Consider the following 15000-nt stretch of genomic DNA (forward strand, 5'->3'; position numbering starts at 1 on the left):
CCCGCGAATAAGGTCAAAAAACAAAGGTAGTTCCGGTTCGGTGACCCTATTACGTCAGCTTAATTTCTTGTAATTGGTCATCGGGCTCCTGTGGGAGTCTCATTCGCGGGAAATTCAATCTAAAAATAAATCGGTCTGTGAAAACTCCGTTACACGAACACAGTAGAGTTGTAGGCTCCGGGTCATGGGTTCCTGATCTTCTAAGTATTTTCGCTAAAAACTTGCAGCGAAATCTCGTACTCGCTCTCGTCCTCGTCCTAGAATCTTAAGGTCTCTAATGTTGTATTGCGAATACTAAAGAGACGTTTCAAACAATGTTATATGTGTATCCAACATTGTTAGAAGCGTTCTTATAACAATGTTGGGACGTGTTCTTCTAACAATGTTTGAACGTGTAACTGAATAGTACATGCATTGATACATCCGTATTGTCATTTGGCCGTTAAAAGACGATGGTTAAAGGTTCTCGAAGTAAATTGTTTTACTTCTTTTTCAAGCATTTAAGTCTTACATGTAAGGTTTATGTTTATGGAAGAAGTATGGCAAAGTTGTGCTCAAGTATTATTGTGTGTTTTCAATGTACGGTTGCGTGAAATGAGAATAAGCAGTAATCGAAATCTCCTTTCTTTCCTTTTTATTTGTTCAGTATTTCAGGGCATATCTAATCGATTGAAATCGATCCTCGAAAAGCACATCGATTAAACGATAAAACTCGATGGTACTCGTTATTTGTCGATTGATTAGTCAATTTAATCGATTGAAATCGATAATCACAAATTTCTGTCACATCCAGTCCATGGAGTTTTACTAATGTGCGAGCCAGCGAGCCATGCGAGCCAAGAAGCGAGCCATGCGAGTCATGGCTGCCAACCATGCAAGCCATGACTGCGAGTCAGCATGCGAGTCACACAGTTATTGAAAGCTAACCGTTTTAAAATGGGTACTTAGACTTAATGGGAGGCGCGGTGGCCTCATGGTTAGTGTGCTCGACACCGGATCGAGTGGTCTGGGTTCGGGTCCTGGTTGTGTTCTTGGGCAAGACACTTTACTCTCACGGTGCCTCTCTCCACCCAGGTGTATAAATGGGTACCGGCGTAATGCTGGGGGTAACCCTGCGATGGACTAGCATCCTATCCAGGGGGGAGTATAAATACTCCTAGTCGCTTCATGCTACTGAAACCGGAGATAAGCGCCGGCCTGATGAGCCTCCTGGCTCGTAAGCAGAGACTTACCTAGACTTAATAACTGTTTATCAGCGCTATTTGAAATGGGTGCTTAGACTTAAATGCGAAATTCGCGTGGCTCGCATGGCTCGCTGGCTCGCATGGCTCGCTGGCTCGCACATTAGGCAGACCCCAGTCCATCGAATGACAGCCCAGCAGCCCTTTGGCGCACAAACCGCTTAAAGGAGGATTGAATGTAAACTGCATCGAGCAAAGCAAAGGAAAATGTTTTGCGCATTTGTATTCAGTTGTATTCGAGAATCGTAGTGTACTGAGATTTATTCTAATGGTAAAACTGAACACTCAATAAAAGTGAATCAATGCGATCTTCATCCATTTTCTTTGCGATAATTTTCAAAGAAAGCAATAAAATGGCTACAAACAAAAATCGATGAAAATCGATATTCACAAGGATGCAGCCATTCGATTTCTATCAATTTCTGATATTAGTCGATTGATTAGTATCAATTACGATCGATTATGATCGAATTCTATTGAGTCGATTACTTATTTAACAATTATTCGCCGAACACGAAGTGATTATCGGTGAATATTCACCGAGACGAAGTCGACGTGAATATTCACCGATAATCACTTCGCCTTCGGCGAATAATTGTTATAAATACACAGGTGATTATTTCAAAAAAGAGAAAAAAAAAACACTTCAACGCCAAATCATCTTCACTTACAGTGACAAAACGACTACTGGTAGCCATTTTGTCCGTCGAGGAGCCGTCGAGGTGATTATCTGCTGATGATCCGAGATAGCGAGCCAATGAGAGCGCGCGATTTCGTATAATCAACAGTGAAACCTCGATTTGAGTAAGTGCCAAGGGACTGTGGCAGTAGTGGAAATTTCCTTACAACAATTAACAACAGAGATGTTCGTTATATTGAATTCAGGATTTTGGCTTTCAAGATTTTGGAAAGCCAAAATCCTGAATTTAAGATTTGAAAAGCCAAAATCCTGAATTCAAGATTTTGGAAAGCGGCAAAAATCCTGAATTCAAGCTTTTGGAAACAGTCAAGATTTTAGAGAGCCAAAGAGAGGGACTTGGGCAGAAGAAAGACAAGATGGTGGAAAGTTTGTCTGCCCGTGTCCCAGGTACTTGTAAGGTATGTATATCAACAGCATTTGATCATAACAAAACATTTTTCTTTTATCTATGAACAGAAGAGTTTATTGTGTTATTGCCGGCTGTCTTAGAAGTAATTTAAATCTCGATTTCTCATTGATTCGAATAGTTGATCGTGACCATGCATTGACCGGCAGCACTTTTCCAAGTGTAAAGGGTAAAGGGTTAGTTTTTATCTTACAAAATTTAGCATTTTAATTTCTTTAATTTTCAACAACCTGACCCGCGACTTAAGAATGACCACAAGCGATATTACCTTTTTGCTCTCATTTCGTCTTCGTCTTTCAAGTTTCTTGAAAGTTGTAATAAAACTCACATGCAGGTGACAACAATTTACTTACATTTACTACGACTCTGTAATCTAAAGAACAACGCAAGTTATGAAGTAAAGATAAAGCGGTTTTTGTTTGAGTCTCGTATAAGTGCTGAAACATACGCAATTTATAAGGTCACTCGGAACTCACGAAGCAAATTAATGCATCGAGTCATGAATAACCTGCGATCAGGCTCTATTTTAGTTTCGCGCGGTACGTAATGTGGAGTTGGCGAAACGAAAAATAGAGCCTGACCAAATTCCTCTCCGAAATTCCTTCGGCCCACTTTTTTTGATTGATTGACATGTCTTCATCGGCCAATCAAATTTACTTCCATTACACCAATACACGCGTGGACGGCAGATTCACGCTATTTTGTTTTGACCAGAGTTAATTACCGGGGAGGAATATTATAAACGAATTCGAAAGTTACTGTTAGCTTTAATTTGAGAAAAACACATTTTTAAAAAGCATGGGGAATGTTTTCGACGACTATATTGGACATATTGCGGCAAAGGCCGGTGTAATTCTCCCTCCGAACTTCACTGAATATGCAATCTTTTAAGCTTGACATCTTAATTTGTAATTGAGATAACCTAGCATTTTGTCGTTGGACGGTTTGGCAAAGTTTCTTTTATTTTTGTACAATTGGTCTCTCTGGAAACATGCCATTTTAGTTTCTGGAGTGCGAGTTTTAAGTGAAATCAACTGGAAATATTATGAAGCAATCTTGACTCCAAATTGTGCAAACAAACCGTGTCATGTACAATATAAAGTAAATAAAGCCGTTTGATACATAGATATTCAAAACATGCATTCGTGTAACTTGCGATTTTATCAGCATCTCCTCCTGTTGATATATATGTCCCTTGTCTCATCCAGGAAACCAATACGAATGAGCTTTCATTGCCATTTGAAAGAACCAGCTATTATAGCTTTCAAAACATCAGGGAAGTTTGTGCCAAAGTACTTTCAACCCCATGGCCACAGAGCTCGACAAAGGAATCGCCAAATCAAACGGTTTAACTTATCATAGACCCATCTGGGAGGATCCAAAACACGACTAACATAGAGAAGTTTGCTTAAACCTAGAATGTTCAAGATCACAACTTTTCCAATCAAGGATAGAGACCGCGACTTCCACAGGGATAAATAAGGACTTGCCAAGTTTTGACAAACGAGGTTCCCAATTATCACGATTCACATCGACTGTACTGAAGACAACTCCGAGAATTTTCATTTTTTGCACCTATTTGAGGCCAAGCGGCTTGTCCTGGCGATCGTTCCAACCACCAAGCCACATGGCCTCAGTCTTAGAGACATTCAGCTTTGCTCCGGTGCCTTTCTCATATAAGGATATTGCACGGAAGAGCGAAACAAGAGAGCGGTCATTCTTGAGAATTGCTGTCGTATCATCCACATATTGCCCGACCTTAAACTGGATCCCCCCAGCCCCAGGCAGGAGAAAGCCATCGATGTCAGGAGAATCTCTAACCTTACAAGCTAAAACCTCCACACACAGGATGTACAGCATAGGCGACAAAGTGTCGCCCTGCCGTACACCTCGATGCAAAGGGACAGGATTCGAAAGAAAATCGTTTTTGAGAATGCGCATGCAAGCACCATTATAAAGCGTACGAATGCAATTGCAAAAGGAAGGACCAAAGCCATAATGCTCAAATGAGAAGAGTCATCAGAAAAGACCTACTAACCTGATCGAAGGCTTTCTCCTGGTCCAAAGAAACTAGAATCCCGGTTTCCCCAGTGCGGTCAATGTAATCTAAAGTATCACGCAATAAAGCTAAATTAGAAGCGATAGACCTTCCTGGAACAGAGCAAGTTTGATCAGGGCTGATAATAGAACTCAAAACCCTAGCTAACCGTAAAGAGAAAGCCTTAGAGCAAATTTTATAATCTACATTAAGGAGGGAGATTGTATACTAGATGAGTAACACTAGATTTCATAGATTCGCACAGTTCGCCATCACTTAAACTTTCATTGAAAACGTCGACTAAAAGGGGGCCAAGCCCCGACCAAAAACTTGAATAAAATTCAACTGTCAAACCGTCTGATCCAGGGCCCGGTTGTTCGAAAGCCGATTAACTTAATCCAGGATTAGCGTAAACTTTTGTTTCATGTTTTCAACTTTTTGGTGAAAGTTTCTTTTGCTTATTTTTGTTTTTCAAGATTTACTTCTTCTAATGTAAAGTTTTGCCGAATATCAGCGTTGAACAGCATTTGGGAGTAGAGAAATAAACTCCTTGGTTAATTTTTAATCTGGGATTAGCGTTAATCGGCTTTTGAACAACCGCCCAGGAGTCTTATTCGTATTAGAGAGGTTAAGGGTTTTTTTAGCTTCATCTAAGGAAAGGAGGCCCTCACAAGGTTCTCGATCGGAATCCGACAAACGGCTCGAAACGTAAGAAAGAAGCTCATGTTGAACATCAAGATCAATCTCCTCCTCAGCGAAGAGGGCAGAATAAAAGCGCTCGTGAGCCTCCGTCATCTCAGGAAGAGATGAGACCTTTTCCCCCTCTGGGGTCAAAACTGACGATATCAAGGATTTTTCGTGTCGTTGATTTTCTAAACTAAAGAAAAACATAGTGGGGGCGTCACCTTCCTCCAACCACTTAGCACGACTTCTGATTTTAGAACCCTCTAACTCTCTGTCAAAGATAAATTTTAAAGAGGCTTCTAACTCTAAGATCTCTGATGAAACTGCCGAAATCCCTGAAGCTAAACGCCGCTTCAGCACGATCAGTCGATTGGTGAGAAGGACTTTATCTCTAGAAAGCTGCTTACGTCTATCACGAGCAAAAGAAATCGAAGTCGACTTGAAATCCTTCTTTAACAACTGTCACATTTCCTTAGTCGAAGAAAAAACGTGGCGAAAAAAGATAGATATGCATCAATCAAATCGGAGATCTCGGAGCAAAAAGCCTCATCCTGGAGGAGGGAATTATTAAACTTCCAAACACCCGGCCCAGATCTAGCTGGATCTGTCAGATCAAGCTCTAAAACAACAAAATCATGGTCAGAATAGACACATGGGAGGATGCTACACTCACTAATCAAATCGCAAAGAACACGGGAGACAAAGGTGTCTAATCTGCTTGCAATACTGAATCGTGGTTAAACCACGTGAACGGACGCTCTCTAGGATGCTTGAAACGCCATGCATCTCTAATGATGATTCGAAATCGGATAAACCCGAATCGACAGAAATGTTACCTCCCATTTTGTCTAAACTGGAATCGTAACAGTTGAAATCTCCCGCTAGAAGAAGCCGAGAGTTGGGAAAAAAAAAAGCATGAGCCGACCGAAGAAAAGCTCTTCACTCAGCTCGAATCGCAGGCACATAAAGATTAACAAGGTGACATTGATGTCACCAAAACTTTTTAAAAGACTAAGAACACGCCCATCCGAGTCCCTTTGCCAAACTGAAAGTCTATCTCGAAAACGGTCAGAACACAAAATCGCAATGCCCCCTCTTCTTCCAACCGCCGGGGCCCAAAAACTAGGGCCACGCCAGCGGGAGGAAAAGGAGGACTGGATAGTCACATTAGAAACCATAGTCTCTTGAATACAGCAAAAATCAAGATTCGCGCTATGAAAATAATCAGTGATCGAAATAAACTTCCTATCGCTCAATCCTCTGACATTGATCGTGCAGCACCTGAAGGCAAAGGGGCTAAGTGGGTTCAAACAAATCTACATCAAAATCCTGACCTCCCGAGGCATCCCGATCCGGCCGAGGGCGCTTTCTCCGAAAGGGAAGCACACCAGCGGGCAGGGATACCTCGATGGCAGAAGCGCTATCTAGATCCACCTGTTCACTTGCTGCTACCTCATGTTCTTCTGAAATGCCATTGGTCTCAGCAAGAGATTATAAAGGTAAGAGGAGTAATCCCTCATACTGGCCCTATTCCCATCGTAATCCCTCTTAGGTTATTTTTAGATGATCTCAATTTTCCCGCGGATAATGTTACCGCGCGCGTTACGTGGAAGTTTCGTGGAGGAGAGAAAGTGCAGCAAATTCTGTATGATGCCACTCTCCGTTTTCAAAATTGAGTTTCATGGCCTGATAAAATTCATTGTCTGCAAGATACAGGTTTCAAACATACATCTTTGGAATTGCTTAACTGTCTAGTTTACAGTAATACCAATTTGAAGAATTTCCAATCTATCAAACCGTGTTAAATAATTTTGACAGATGCAGATATGTTTACCTTCGTTGCATTGCGTTACTTGTCCATTTTAGTGCGCACTTTCTCATCGTCTACAAAATTCTGTCGCTTACAAAACTCGTCCCTGTCAAGATACAGTTTGCAATCATATATCATGGAAATCGATTAACTGTATAATTCACTCTGATACCAATTTTACGATTGTCTAATGTAGGAAACCGTGTTAAATAATTTTGTAAGAGGGAGCTATATTTTACGCGTGCGTTGCAAATTGACTTCAATCCTATCTTACGGTTTTAAAAATTTTATCGTGCGGTCAATTGAAATTTCCCTGTCATGTGTGGTACTGTTTGAAAGCGTTAGCTGTCTAATTTATGAATGTCATAGAATTAAGTCACCATAGTTTAAGTCCGCTAAGAAAATCCAGAACGCGTTGACCAAGTCAGGAATATGTTACTTGGTGACTGTAGTCCGCGATATTTCATTGTGTACAAAATTCTGTCGCCTATAAAACTCGTTACTTTCAAGATAAAAGATGCAAAGATATATATATATTCAAATCGCTTAACTGTGTTGTTTACAGTGACACCAATTTCAACACTGTCCAATGTACGAAACCGAGTTTAATAATTTTGAAAGATGCAGGTATATTTAACATGCGTGCTTTGCAAATTGACTTCCATCCGATACCACTTGTTCATACATTAATATTTTTATCGCACTGTCTGTTCAAGTTTTCTTTTCATGTCTGATATCTGTCTAATTTATGAATATCTAAGAATTAAGTCGTCATATTTTAATCCCGCGAAGAAAATCAAGAACGCGTTAACCAAGTCAGCGATATATTACTTTTTGACTGTAGTATGCGAATTGCCAATGTTTACAAAGTTCTGTCGCTTATAAAACTCGATCCTTTCAAGATACAGGCTTCAAACATCAATAACTGAAATCGCTTAAGAGCTTCTGCCTGAGAGAGCGGGGCAGACTTGGAAATGAAGGTCGGCCGATTTCGCTTAAAATTGGTACACAAAGTAGTTATGTCGGCTTACGTAATATGCCAAAGTTTCAGCTTCAACGACTTTTTTTAGCCGAGTTCTGGATATCAGCCCCTCAGGGGTCCCCAGAGGCTGATTTTCAGTGTAATTTTGGCCACTTTTAAATCTCTCTTTTAGCAACAGGAAATTAATTTCAGGCAAAAAAAAAACCATCTTTGTAAAGCCCTATCCTCAGGCTTTTATGGGTGAGAACATTAGCTCATAGCAATTTTTCGCTAGCCTGTGGCTGTTATCACAACTTGGTCATATTTGAAGCATATGGGAAGCAACCGGAAATGGTTTGTTTTTCAGACCAAATATTTTCCATGCCCATGTTTTATATCTTGAGGTCTTAGTATGCCTGCAAAGTTCAGCCCTTAGTTTAGTAATATCAAGAAAAAAATACTAAGGTTGAGGCTTTTTACTAACAAAAAAACTTACGAGAAAATGGCTAACCATGCCACTTCCGGTTAAAGTTTCAACAAAGCGTGCCTGCAAAAATCAGCCATTTAATTTCGATTATCTTTTTTCCTTCCAAGTTATGGTTAAAAGAGACTCTGAAGTTAATTGTCACCGAAAAGACTTGCCGTTAATAAGAAATTTTTATGTGATTGTTTTAGGACCGATCAGATAGTGGGCCGACAGCGGTTATAAATTTCTTTTGAAGAAGTCTTGAAAATTACGGACAATAGAGCCGCTGCGAAAACTCTTTATTTACCTAACAACACATCTCTTGCCGGTAAATCACAATGCAAAATTGCATCTTTTTCGTCCAAACTGCAATGTTAAGTTTATCTCCTTTGTTCAACTCGTTCAACGTATCACGTCTGTGGCCCGTAGTAATAAAGCGCTAATTAAATCAGGATAAAAGCAAGCTTTGTAGTTCCATTCAGTAGTACTATAACCCACCTGCTTAAATATTTTCTGAAGAAAAAAGAACTTATCGGTCTCTTTAAATGCAACCACAACATCTGTCGTGACACTACTTGAGAATCGTTTTGAACTTGTATGAGAACCTCAATGACATGATTTGTTTACTGAATATTTATTCATACCCAGTGCCCCAGTGTAAATGGCTCACATATGTTGTAAATGATTGATAAGGACGTCCAACACGGTCCGTTTCCGCCGCCAATCCGCTAAATTGCTAGAAGATTACTCACGGGCACTCTTTCCCTTTCTCTATCAGTATTTTCCTTTTGTTGCTTTCTCAAACAGCACAGATCCATGGTGGCATCCATACTGCATATATATCCAAAGATAGGACAGGGGTGGAGTGGGTTAGCCTTCCGGCAAAGACTACTGTTTTGGCAACTTGGGAAATAAAATATTTCAGCTTTCTTGGAGCCCTTAAGAACTTGGGGGTTTTTTATGGCACCCGTAGCTTTAGATCACATGAAAAAGTAAGTCTTTATTGACTCACACTGAATTGCTGACCCTTAACTCTGGTTTCGGCAATAAGAAGCAACCTAGGCGGTAATCGCCCTGGAGGGCCATTATGCATGCTGTAGGTGATAAGGTAAGTCGTCACTAGGCCTAGTGCCCGCTCGTACCTGCTGGAGCTTAAATTGGTTACTGCTCTTCTTTCCTGGACAGGATAATAATCACTGGTGCCCATTTATACATCTGGGTGGAGAGAGGCACTGTTAAAGAAAATTGCCTTCCCAAGACGACATGTCAACGCCCTAGTAACCAGGACCGCCCGATCCAGAATCTAGCCCGCTAACGCGCTATGCCAGTTTCTTTTTGTGTAGAATCTGAATGAGATGTGGACTTTTATCTGTCCTAAATCAACAAAATGCATCGGGGAGGAAATAAATGGCCAGCACTTTCAAAAGAAAGTGGACACCTTGCCGGTTGCTTTGTTTATTTGCGAGAAAAGAAACTAACTGCGATCTATTATTCTTTTGAAAGTGCTGGCCATTTATTTCTTCTTTTTCATGTGATCTGCAGCTACGGGTGCCACAAAAAACGGGGAAAGGGGCATGTCTGTAAAAGTGAAGCCAGGTAAGCGTTTTTTGTAAGTGAATTTATCCAGACACTTTGCAAATAGACTGGAAGAGTGACTGCAATTTGTGTTAGACGATTAGCTTTAATTATATTCGAAATTTCTTAACTTAAAGGTTCAAAACGATTCTCAAGTAGTGTCATGACAGATGTGGTTGCATTTAAAGAGACCGATAAGTTTTTTTTTCTTCACAAAATATTAAAGCCAAAACCGGTGGGTTATAGTACTACTGATCATGAATGGAACTACAAAGCTTGCTTATATCCTGATTTCATTAGCGCTTTATTACTACGGGCCATAGACGTGATACGTTGAACGAGTTGAACAAAGGAGATAAACTTAACATTGCAGTTTGGACGAAAAAGATGCAATTTTGCATTGTGATTTACCGGCAAGAGATGTGTTGTTAGGTAAATAAAGAGTTTCGCAGCGGCTCTATTGTCCGTAATTTTCAAGACTTCTTCCAAGAAATTCATAACCGCTGTCGGACCACTATCTGATCGGTCCTAAAACAATCACATAAAAATTTCTTATTAACGGCAAGTCTTTTCAGTGGCAATTAACTTCAGAGTCTTTTTACCATAACTTAGAAGGAAAAAAGATAATCGAAATTAAATGGCTGATTTTTGCAGGCACGCTTTGTTGAAACTTTAACCGGAAGTGGCCTGGTTAGCCATTTTCTCGTAAGTTTTTTTCTTAGTAAAATGCCTCAACCTTAGTATTTTTTTCTTGTTATTACTAAACTAAGGGCTGAACTTTGCAGGGATACTAAGACCTCAAGATATAAAACATGGGCATGGAAAATATTTGGTCTGAAAAACAGGCCATTTCCGGTTGCTTCCCATATGCTTCAAATATGACCAAGTTGTGATAACAGCCACAGGCTAGCGAAAAATTGCTATGAGCTAATGTTCTCACCCATAAAAGCCTGAGGATAGGGCTTTACAAAGATGGTTTTTTTTTTGCCTGAAATTAATTTCCTGTTGCTAAAAGAGAGATTTAGAAGTGGCCAAAATTGCACTGAAAATCAGCCTCTGGGGACCCCTGAGGGGCTGATATCCAGAACTCGGCTAAAAAAAAGTCGTTGAAGCATAAGTCGACATAAGCACTTTGCGTACCAATTTCAAGCGAAATCGGCCGACCTTCATTTCCAAGTCTGCCCCGCTCTCTCAGGCAGAAGCTCTTAATTGTCTAGTTTTCAATGATACCACATCAAGGTTGTGCCATATACGAAACCGTCTCCATACGTGCTTTGCAAATTCACTTCAACCCGATTACACGGGTTCAAAAATTTTTATCGGACGCTTGATTCAAGTTTTCCTTTCATGTTTGGTACTGTTGTAGAGCTCTATCTGTCTACTTTATCACCATATAAGAATTAAGTCATCATATTTTAATCCCGCAAAGGAAACCGAGAATGCGTTTATTAAAGTCAGAGAGATCGCACTTATCGACTATAGTCTTCCATTTGCCATTCTGTACAAAATCCTGTCGGTTACATAACTCGTTCCTTCCAAGATACAGGTTTCAAAACAGAAGTCGTTGTAATCGCTTAACTCGGTAGTCAACAAGTCACTTTCGTCCACAAAATGTATATACGCTTTTGTCTCAACATCCTCCGCCATTTTCGTTTGATGGTAAATCGCGAACGACGCGAATCATTGCGTGGCAATTCGCTCAGCTGTCAACATTGGTAAAAATGGGGACATGTGATTGGCTATCAGTTAACCCTCGTGGGAATACCGGACCTAAAAATAACTTCAGAGGGATTACGATGGGAATAGGGCCAGTATAAGGGATTACTTCTGTTACCTTTATAATCTCTTGGTCTCAGACAAGACATTGGGATCATCAGCATCCTCTAGAGCGTCACAGCGCAAGACAGGAGCATCCGGCGGCGTAACAGAAGGAACTTCCGGATCCGCAGAGAGGGAAGCACTCATAGAAGCAGCATCACTATCATCATTATCATCCACAGCAGCATCGCCATTATCATCATCGTCATCATCATCATCATCATCATCATCAGTATCAGAAAGCGTCTCTCCAGCACGAGCATTCTCTGCAACAGAAGGATCAACAGTATCACGGTAGGAGTGCGGGCGCCGGAACCAGGAGAAGGTACAGTCAATGGCCACGTGATCATGTTCCTTACAAATACAACACTTTATCGGATCAGGGCAGGATCTGGAGACATGACCGATGGAATCCCAGTTGAAGCAGACTAGGTATTGGCAATCTTTTGCCAAATGATCAAGGCCATTACATCGGCGGCAGGTTTGGCTGGTTGTCATACTGGACACGGAGGAGGAACTTCCCGAAGCGGAGATAACAAAGGATAGGGGAAGTTATACCCATACGGTAATGGCGCATGCCATTACATACATTGGGAAAACCCTGAGCCCTTCCACGGCGGGAAGGGTAGATACGGCCATACTTCTTCAGACGATGGTCCAGAGCTGTGTCCGGTAACACGTACGGGGCGTTATACACAGCTTAGCTCGAGCCGCATGAGGAACGGTGGTACGATTAGCCACAATGAAGGAGGACTTACTCACAAAAAGGTCGCGAAAAATCAGAGTTGGAGAAGGAGAAGTGAACTGTACCATTGGGTGCCCGCTGGAGGCAACGAACCGCCGAGGCTGGGTAGCCATCACGGATTAAGCTATCAAAGATCTGCTTTGAGGTAACAGTTGTATCCTCTAAGGTAAAAAAGGCAGTGCAAGGTCGATCCGGAGTGACATTGTGCGGGTGAAAGTGATCTTTCTCAAAGCGAGAGAGGAAAGATCGATCGCGTGACAAATGGACGAGCAGAAGTGGATCCGCCATTAAGGCTAGGACGGTCCCCGGTAACAGCCGCTGCGTAAGAAACGTTCGTCGGTGAACGTCCAGGGTACGATGGACTACTATCAAAAGCAGAGGGGTCAGACAAGACCACACCAGGATTGCAGGAAGAATCAGATGGTAAGGCAGAAGAGAGATTCACTTCCATATGAGTGTCCTCATTCGTCGAGAGACCAGCTTCTTCGGAGAGCGACAACAACACTGAAACTGGACTATATAAATCTTCAGCCCAAGAACGCGGGACATCAGGATTACCAAGATCAGACATGATGTAATGGGACGTACAGGAACGTGCAGAACCACGAGGGGAAAGGCCGCAACGACCCCCCTCAGGCACCGAAAAGGACAGGAGAAAATCGTCTCACAAACCGATAGAGCTCCGCCCTGGGATAGCCCAAATATGAACTTATGAAAGTCCTTCTGGGCCTCATCAGTGCAAGTGATGCCTTATCAGTGATGTCTCATCAGTGCAAGTGAGATGGAGGTTGAGCTTATAAAGCCACCCCAAATGTCCCACATATGTGGTCAAACTAGCGAGCTAGTGAGCATGCGCAATTGCTAGCGGCAATGACTCAACCCAGTAGAGTGCTCAATTTGGACATGAAAGCAAAAGCTTTGTAATGCCAAAGAGCTATATCTAACTGCAGACAGTGATATCGTAAAACTTTTTTCAAAAACCAAATAAAAAGAATATTTACAAAATTACTCAAGAGAAGAGGCTACAGCTAAAAGAGAAATACAAGCTTATCAGCACGGACTATACATACAGCTGGATGAACCCAGATGGAATTAAACTTAGCCTGAGAAAAGTCAAATTGGATCCTACGTTTAACATCAGCAATAATAAACTTAGCGATAGCTCTAGAGTCCTCCCTACCTCAGTGAAAGGCAGCCTTATTACGAAATTTCCAAATACCGCACAAAATCGACTTGATGATGTACAAAAGCAGACGCAGGCACTTCCTTTCGGTCACCGGGAATTGGTAAAAAAACACGAAGGGGCAATTGGGAACGAAGGAGGCTGACAAAGGCACAGATAACATAGGGACAAAACGAGACCAGACCAATTTAACCCTACGACAAGCCAAGAAACAATGATCAATGGTTTCTAGACGGGCGCATAAAGCACAGCGAGGCGAGCGGATATAGCCCCAGGTGTGAAGAGAATGTCGCACCTTAACGGCACGGGGGGTAATCAACCATGCAATATCATTTTTATAGTTCTCAGTAAGTGAATCGCGGATCAGACCCCAATGCTGAGAAAGGGAAAACCGAGAGGGCACGAAGCCTGACCAGAGGGCAGGGAAAATCGGGATGGTGCAGAAATTCGCTAGCAAAACCTTGTAAAAGGCACCAGACGTGTAAGTAAACCCAAGCGGTAAATCAGTGGCCCGAAAAGAAGAAAGGACACTCGCATAAAAGGCAGTGGGGCGGGCAGCACATGGAGTTAGGTTATCGCGCAGCCCGGCCCACTCCGGCCGCAAAGGAGCTAACACAGAGCCACAAAAATACTTAGCAAGGTAAAAACCCTTAGAACTAGAATCGGACACGGAAGTAACTAAAGCCGCAAGCCGCAAGGCGTGGCCCTGGCAAGAAAAATCCTTTAAACCCAAACCTCCACTATCAACAGAACCGATTTACGAGCTACAGTCTCTAATCGAGCGCGCCACAAAAAGGGCCATATCAGACTATTAACTTTACTATAAACCCATTTAGGGGGTACTAAAACGCGCGACACATAGAGCAACTTACTTAACGCTAATATGTTCAAAATAAGGACCTTCCCAATAAAGGACAAAGATCGCGATTTCCATCTAGAAAGAGTTTTGTCAAGTTTGGACAAACGAGGTTCCCAATTATCGCGCTCAACGTCAACAGTCCCGAAGAATACGCCTAAAATCTTCATTTTCCTAACCCAAGTGAGACAAGTGGCTCGTCAAGGCGGTCTTTCCAGGCACCAAGCCACATGGCCTCAGTCTTGGACAAATTAAGCTTCGCACCAGAACTACGCTCGTAAAACGCGATCGCGTCAAAAAGTGAGAAAAGGGAAGAATCGTTTTTGACAAAGGCCGTAGTATCGTCAGCATACTGGCCGACTTTAAACTGGACACCACCAGCCCCCGGCAAGAGAAAGCCTGCGATCGCGGGAAAGTCTCTAATACGGCAGGCTAAAACTTCAACTCAGAGAACATAAAGCATGGAGGACAGGGCGTCGCCCTGCCTGACCCCCGCAGCAAAGGAACAGGATCGGAA

Source organism: Montipora capricornis, chromosome 10, assembly GCF_036669925.1.
Source record: "Montipora capricornis isolate CH-2021 chromosome 10, ASM3666992v2, whole genome shotgun sequence".
In the NCBI taxonomy this organism is placed as follows: Eukaryota; Metazoa; Cnidaria; class Anthozoa; order Scleractinia; family Acroporidae; genus Montipora; species Montipora capricornis.